This window comes from Ictidomys tridecemlineatus, chromosome 11, assembly GCF_052094955.1.
Source record: "Ictidomys tridecemlineatus isolate mIctTri1 chromosome 11, mIctTri1.hap1, whole genome shotgun sequence".
Classification (NCBI taxonomy): Eukaryota; Metazoa; Chordata; class Mammalia; order Rodentia; family Sciuridae; genus Ictidomys; species Ictidomys tridecemlineatus.
The window spans coordinates 82,618,594-82,625,883 of record NC_135487.1 but is presented as its reverse complement, the minus strand read 5'-3'; the positions used below and the strand labels follow the sequence as shown (position 1 = coordinate 82,625,883).

Below are 7,290 nucleotides of genomic sequence, written 5' to 3'. Positions count from 1 at the left end.
TTCTCCCAATTTTTATTTTACTTATGTTGTATCTTTTGATGCTGGGGACTAATTCTAGGGCCTTGTACATTCTAATCATGCACTCTAATGACATGTTACTCTCCAAACACCCACTTCCAAAATGTAATTGTTAGATGTCTTATAAACTTAATAAACTACATAATAAATTTACCTGTGTGGACTGTAATATAGCCTTCAGGCCTTTGTTCTCAAAAGTTTACACATAAATGCACAGGTAAAGTTTTTGGGCCCTATTATCTTAAACACCTTAAATGGCTTTTCTTCCACACACCCCACCCCTTCTCTTCCCTTTTCCTGGTGCTAGGAATTGAACACAGAGCCTCCTATATGCTCGGTAAATCTCTACCACTGAGCTGTATCCTCCTCGGCACTTTTCATTTTCTCTTTGAGACAGGGTCCCACTAAGTTTCTGAGGTTGGTCTCCAACTTGCTATCCTCCTGCCTCAGCCTCTCTAGTCACTGGGATTACAGGCATGTGGCACCAAAGGACAGTTTGGATTGGCACTTACCTATGTTGTATTCAATTGATCTTTGTAACCAGGGCAACATACTCATTCCCATGCTAAAGATCTGCTGAGGAGATACAGGAACCTTTTGTAATTTTTTTCCCTTCCTGCCTGGGATAAAATCAGGGGTAGAGAACCAGAATTTCACTTTTGCTTGCAGTCTGGAAAAAACTGTGTTTATTATCCCCCCTGGCCAGCTAGGGTTTGGAAGAGCATTTGCATCAGATGCCAAGGCTGACCCATGAATAAGTAGCAGAAGCCACTTTTAGTCTTAGCCCTTGAGTTGTATAGAAACTACAGAAGTGTCTCAAAGAACTCTTTGTAGACCTGCCTATTGTTTCTTCATAAGAATTTCCTTCCTGTTCTTTTTCTGGACATTGCTTGACAAGGAGAGGCTGGGCCCTCCAGGGCTCTGTGAGCATGGGGAGAATCTGGCTGCTCCCTGAGACCTTGAAGTCCAGCCACACCATTCACCAAGGTTGGGTCCTCATCTTGGCTTAATGACTACAGTGTCCGTGGTCTAAAAAACACTCTTTTAGGTAAGACCAATAAATGTTCTGCTGTCTAGTGACAGATGTTTGGCTTGGCATGTTACACTTGCATTTGGCCAAGCCAACCACGTGATCCAGAGGGAGAAAAATAAGATCAAATGCTAAAATATTGTACCAGTTTCCCAGCAGCTGACAGGTGAATAAGAGAAGAGGCCCTGATATTCATATAGTGACTATGTTGTTAATAGAGGAACATTTTGAAATCCTTGCGGGTTGATGTCAAGAAGTTAAAATGCTTAAAACCAAATGTTTCAGGTTATCTTATTGTATTAGTGAGCTGCTGGTAGTACTTTGAAAATTTCCAAATCTAGCATCATCTCAGTTTTGATGGTACTTTGGGGTTCTAGTGTACATTTCTGTGTGTGCTATGCTGAAACAAGAACTGTTTATTCTTTTTTTCTTTTTTAAAATTTATTTTCTTTAATTTCCGTCAAGGTAAAAATAAAATACTATTGGAGAGTTTCTATAGAAAAACAAGTGTTTTGCCTCTTTCCTAGTCCCACTTGCCACAGGCAAATATTCTCTGCTTTTTGGCAGGTTAAAAAGACTAAAAGCTTTAATACTGATTTTTATCCCTTTGTTCCTTTCAACTGATCCCTGAAAAGTTACATCTGCAAGTAATCTGGTGCATATCTTTCAAGAATTCATTTCTCAGCTCATCACAAACATATATATGGTCATGCATTGCCTGTGGTTGTGCTATGTCCTGAAAAATGTATCTTTAGGCAATTTGTCATTGTATGAACACCACAGTATGTACTTATACAAAGTGGAACAATTACCATGTCAATAACCACTAGATATCACGCTATAGGACAACCATTGTGTTTGTGGACTGCTGTGTTATTCAGCACATGACTGTACATGTGTAGAAACAGCAGCCACTTTTTAATTGCCAGTACTGCAAGAAATATTTATTTTTTTCTTTTTAGTATTCTGTTAATGACCTCCAGACATTCAATTATATGCTTTTGCTGATATTTCTTTATTTCTCAATTTAAAAGTTACTGTTTTCTGAGTACAGTGGTACATACCTGTAATCCCATCTATTCAGGATGTTGAGGCAGGAGGATTGCATGTTTGGGACCAGACTAGCTAATGTAGGGAGACCCTGTCTCAAAATAAAAATGGATAAGGGCTAAGCATATAGCTCAGTGGTAAAGTACTTGCCTAGCATGAAGGAGGCCCTGGGTTCTATCCCTAGGAACACAAAACAAAACCATGAGAGATACTATCTATTCACTTTCTGTATTCAATGTGAATATCTTTGGAAGAAAGTTCCAGACAAGGGCAACAGCAAAAGCCTTAAAGCAGGAGTGTGAGATGGTGGAGGGCCCCATGGATCAATTTAGGGATTATTTTTTTAACTCTAAGTTCAATGGGAAACCACTGCAAGGTTTTGAGCAGAGATGTGACATGGTCTGACCTGTGTTAAGAAGGCTGTCTTTGTCTTCCATGTTGATAGGTGCAGGAAGACATTGGTGGAGGCAGGGGACTGACCATGCAGCTCTTAAATAACCCAGTAAGATGAGGTTCCTTCTGAGTAGGCAGTGCTCTTGGAGTTAGTGCAGTAGCCCATTCTGGATATACTTTTTTTGTAAGGTATATTTTTGTATATTTAATTGCTATTTTGAAATTTTAATGTATTTTTTTTTTGCTAATCACTTGTTTAAAAACTGAAACACATGTAAATAAAAAGCGAGTTTTGAAAATACTTAATGTGCGAGTCTGTGCATTTCAATTTAGAGTAGTTGCCTGGGTAGCAAGACTTGGAAATACAAAGGGAAAGTTTCTGCTCAAGCAGAGGAGGTAGGTGCTGATGCCTTTAGCCACTTCTGTAACAGGCTATAGTCTGAGAATGCTAGGCTTCAAATGGAGATTACAGTGAAAGTCCAGGCCTTACCAACTACCTAGGCTTCAATTATACAGGCACATGTTGACAGTCTCCAACTGTGAACTCAGGGTGGCCTGAAGTAGCAGTACTGGGATTTTTCCCTGTTCAGCCCACATGACCCCAAGGATTCACCCCCAATCCAACCCTCTTGCTATATATCCCAAACCTGAAAGTATTTTTCTTAAAGAGAAAAAGTGTTGGTCCAAAGTCCTCTAAGCCAGTGCTACTCCTCACTAGGACATCTGTAGCTTAGCTTTAGTCCCATGGCTTCAGGAAAACTTGTTGTGAGGCCATCTATGACCATGTAGTTAAATCTGGACAGCCTCATCCATTCTCCACCATGTGCCTGAAGACCTACACTCAGTCTGAGCCACTGGCCCCTATGAATAGCTTGTTTTGTCTCTTATTTCTTCACTGCCCATTGCATTACTCTTATTTTTCTCATGCTGTTGGAATTTACAAAATCCTCTTGCTTTTCCCATGTGCATGCACATTATCCAGCTCTGTATCTCTGACATAAAAACTCAGCTGCCTATTTGACAGTCCAAAATCAAACATAGGTGCCCTTACTGCCCTCATCTCCCTACACCCAGCTACCTCCTACCACTTACCAGCCACCCTCCTCCATATATTTTTCTCTGCGCCATAGCCACAGCCCACATGCTGCTTCTACTGGGGGTAGGATAAGGTGAGACACTCAAGCCACCAGATGAAAAGCAGACTAGGACAACCACTGAGAGCAGACAGGGTGTTGGCCATGGTGACCACCCTGAGTGCACCTTATGGGCTAAAGGTCATGAGATGGCAGGAAGCTTGGATGAGGATGTGCACGTCTGCAGGGATAGCTTGGAGGTCCACAGGTAGAGAGGAAACAGCATCTAGGGCTTGAGTTCAAGGTCCATGTCTGGGTGGGGTGCTGCCTTGAAGAGATCCAGGATTGTGGTGATGGCTTGAGAAGATCCAGGATTGTGTCTGAGAACTGACACCATCTGTCATCAGAGAATAAACTGGAAAAGATGGAAATATCCCACAAGGCAGAGAAGCAAGAGGAGCCTGCTAAGAGCTGACACAGCTAAGATTCTGAAATACCCATTAGATTTGTAACTGGAGGTTCATTGGTGGCCTATCAAGAACACTGTCATGGAATGACAGGGGGGGGGGGCTGAACACAAGGTAGAAAGTGAGGAAAAACAGCTTCTCAAAAGAGGAGCAGTGGATTGGAGGAAGGCCAGGGAGACATTCACAGCTCATGCTCTGGGTCCAGAAGGATCTGGGCTTGATTCCATTTCTGCCCATTTGTAGCTGTGTGACCTTGGGTATATTTGCACTTCTGGGCTTCAATTTCCTTCTAGGCTAGACTGTAGGAATAGCCAGGGCTGAAAAGACTGTCCATGTGGAGTACTGTCATAACCTCATGTGCTCCATGAGATGGAAGTTCAGGGGAATAATCTGCCCAGGGGAGCAGGAAAGCCAAGGGCACAGGAGCTGAGAAATCCCTACCTCTAGTCCCAGTACAAGTGGGTAGATGGTGGTGGTGTTTTTGGTAGCAAGGAGAAAGTGCAGCCAACAAGCAGACAACTGAGAGTGGAAGGCCTAGAGATGAGTGGCTGCAATAAGGGTGGACTGCCATCTCAGCAACATCCCTCTTACTCTGCTGCAGGAGGCCCCATCCCAGCTGAACCCACTCTCTACATGTGTCAAGGCACATGCATAAAGGCATGTGTTCCTCAGGAAAAAGGCTATGGAATGCCCTGCATGCAGCTGGCTCTCTGCTGCCATCACACAGCCAACACCCAATCTACTCACCCCTCTCTTCCACCACAGAAAAAAACTGAGCTACATGTAGAGATCACAGAACAGGGAAGACCTCAATATCTTCCTTCTGGTTACAAGGCTGCTTTATACCAGGCCTTTCCTTGCCTTCAACTGTGATTCCCACATCACTTGGTACATTAGATATAAAAGCTTCACTGTCTCCAAGGGGATGGCTTCTTAACTTATTCTGCACAGCAGAAAGAAAAGGTCCAGCCCTTAGCAAGACACTCAAGTAGCCTGAAACCCATGAGCATGAGAGGCTCCCAGATTTCTTCAGCAGACATTTCAAATCCTCCTTTGCTACTCAGCCTGAAAGGATACTCTCTACATGGCTCCTTGAAGAGCTTTCTATTCCAGAGTCTCCTTGGTGTCACACTGCCAGCCTCTGCTTTTTCCACTAGCTCACCCACTTTGGTCAGGTCATTATGCCCCTTACCCTAGGGAATTCTGCCATCAGTTTTCTCCTTCCATATGGATCTTCCCATGATTTAGAGAAGTAACACAAGAGCTTCCCTTCTAAAAGTTGCTTTTTCAGTTTCAGGAACAGAATTAACTCACCCAATTAAGTTTGCAGATGCTTAAAATAAACCATTTTTCAATATGTACACACAAAGGCTAAATGCAAACCAGAGTAATGCACAGATAATCTCTAAGGCTGTACTGAGAAAACATTGACTAGATTATCACACACAGAAGCCTGTCCTGCACACAGCAAGTTAAATCAGGATGCACAAACACAGCCAGCTCAAGGCAGGACAGCTCTTCCAAGGTGTCTGCAGTGAGTTATGCTGATATTTCCATAAACACCACAGGTGTAACAGCGCTATTATGAAGGGCAACTTAAACACAGCAATCCTCATGCTGCCTGAACATGGTCCACTTGTTTTTTAATGCTTTTTTCCTTACTGGTTGCTAGATTAGACTGAATTTTTTTAAGGATTTATCTTGATTACTTAGAAAAATACATGTCATTTCTCAACTTGATTCAGGTAGTACACGATCATAAAACTGAGTAAGTCTTATGAAAAACAAAACTCCACAGATCCCATTGTAAAAATTTCAGGATACCCTCCCAGCTAACAATCAGGGAATCTTTAACAGTTCCAGGAGTGCTCCAACAGCTCCAAAATAACCCTCATATTCTGAAAAAAAAGTGCTTTCAACTGTTTCTTGGACCAATAATCCAAAGCATATGCCAAAAGCTGCATGGCAATGGTATTAATTCTCAAAAAATTTCCAACAAATACCACCTGGTTAATGTTCTTGAAGCTACAGCCTAGCCTGACAATCCAAACCTCTCATAGTCTTCTCCATAAATATCTCACACTAGTTTATCCACTTTGGTGCTACCTCCACAAGATACCATTTCAAGAGCTTCTTCAAAAGTGCTACAGCCAGTAAGAATACAGCAGAGACCAAAAAAAATTTTCTTCTCTAAGACTTGTGCCTGTGACCCTCTTGTAATTATCTTTGGAGTACACTGCTAAAATGCTAACCCCTGAGCCAATGTTCACCAGAAGCAGAGGATGTGGGTTTTTCAACTCAAATAGTAACTTCTGACATTTTTCAGAATCAGCAAGATTTTCAAAGTAATAGCATTGTGATAGTCCATTGAAACCAACTGAGTCAATACATAAAATTCCTTGGATTAAGCAGTCTAGTTCATGCAGTGTGCAAAGCTGAAGACCACCTATTTTTGCATCCACACAGTCAGTCCTTCAGCTCCAGGTGCACGTCCCTAATGCCCCTGTACCCATAAGCCACATTGGAGGTCAAGTACATCCGAATGCTTTGAAGACTCTCCACTTCTTCCTCTTCTTCTTCAGCAGTGATTTCTTTGGGTTCAAAATAAACCAGCATGACAAGGGTTCCACCAATATCCAAGCCAAACCATGAAAAAAGCCGCTGCTTTTTCTGGAGGCTTTCGACCTGTGAGCCAGAGACCCAGGCAGGGCCGCTGTAGGATTTGAGCCCATGGGGCCTCACACCATCTGTTGAGGCACAACAGCAGGTGCTGACAGGCTGCTCACCAGAGGCCCCAGTGATTCCCGCCTCTGCCCTTTGGAGCCTGTGGGCGCTGGCTCCCCAGCCCAAGAGGGTGAGGTGGAGGCTGCCCTGCCATGGCGCTCCTGGGGCTAGCCGATCATGCCGGCTCCCATTGGCAGTCCCCACCGCAGCCGACCCCCAAGCCAGCCCCTCTAGGGCCTGATTCATCCTGCCTCCTCAGAGGCAGTCCTGCCTGAGCCTCTGGATATGCTTTGATGAGGCAAGTGGACCTTTTCTCCTTTCTTCCATCTTCCACATGCTTGTACCTGAACCCTCACATATTCTGTCAGCTGTATTTTTGTTTTTGCATTTCAAGGTCAATGCCAAATTCATTCTTTACCTGAGACCCATCTTTCACATGTTGCTTATAGGTTGATTCTCAAAATTAAAAATTAGTGCTTTCCCTAATTTATATTATTGTGTCTTTTTAACTATCATTTACTGCATAGTCAAATAA

General features: G+C 43.1%; 1 pseudogene; it reads right to left on the bottom strand.

Annotated features, from left to right (window-relative positions):
- Positions 1 to 5,870: 5,870 nt before the first annotated feature.
- On the bottom strand, positions 5,871 to 6,946 carry LOC144367738 (pantothenate kinase 2, mitochondrial pseudogene; annotated as a pseudogene).
- Between the last annotated feature and the right edge of the window lie 344 nt (positions 6,947 to 7,290).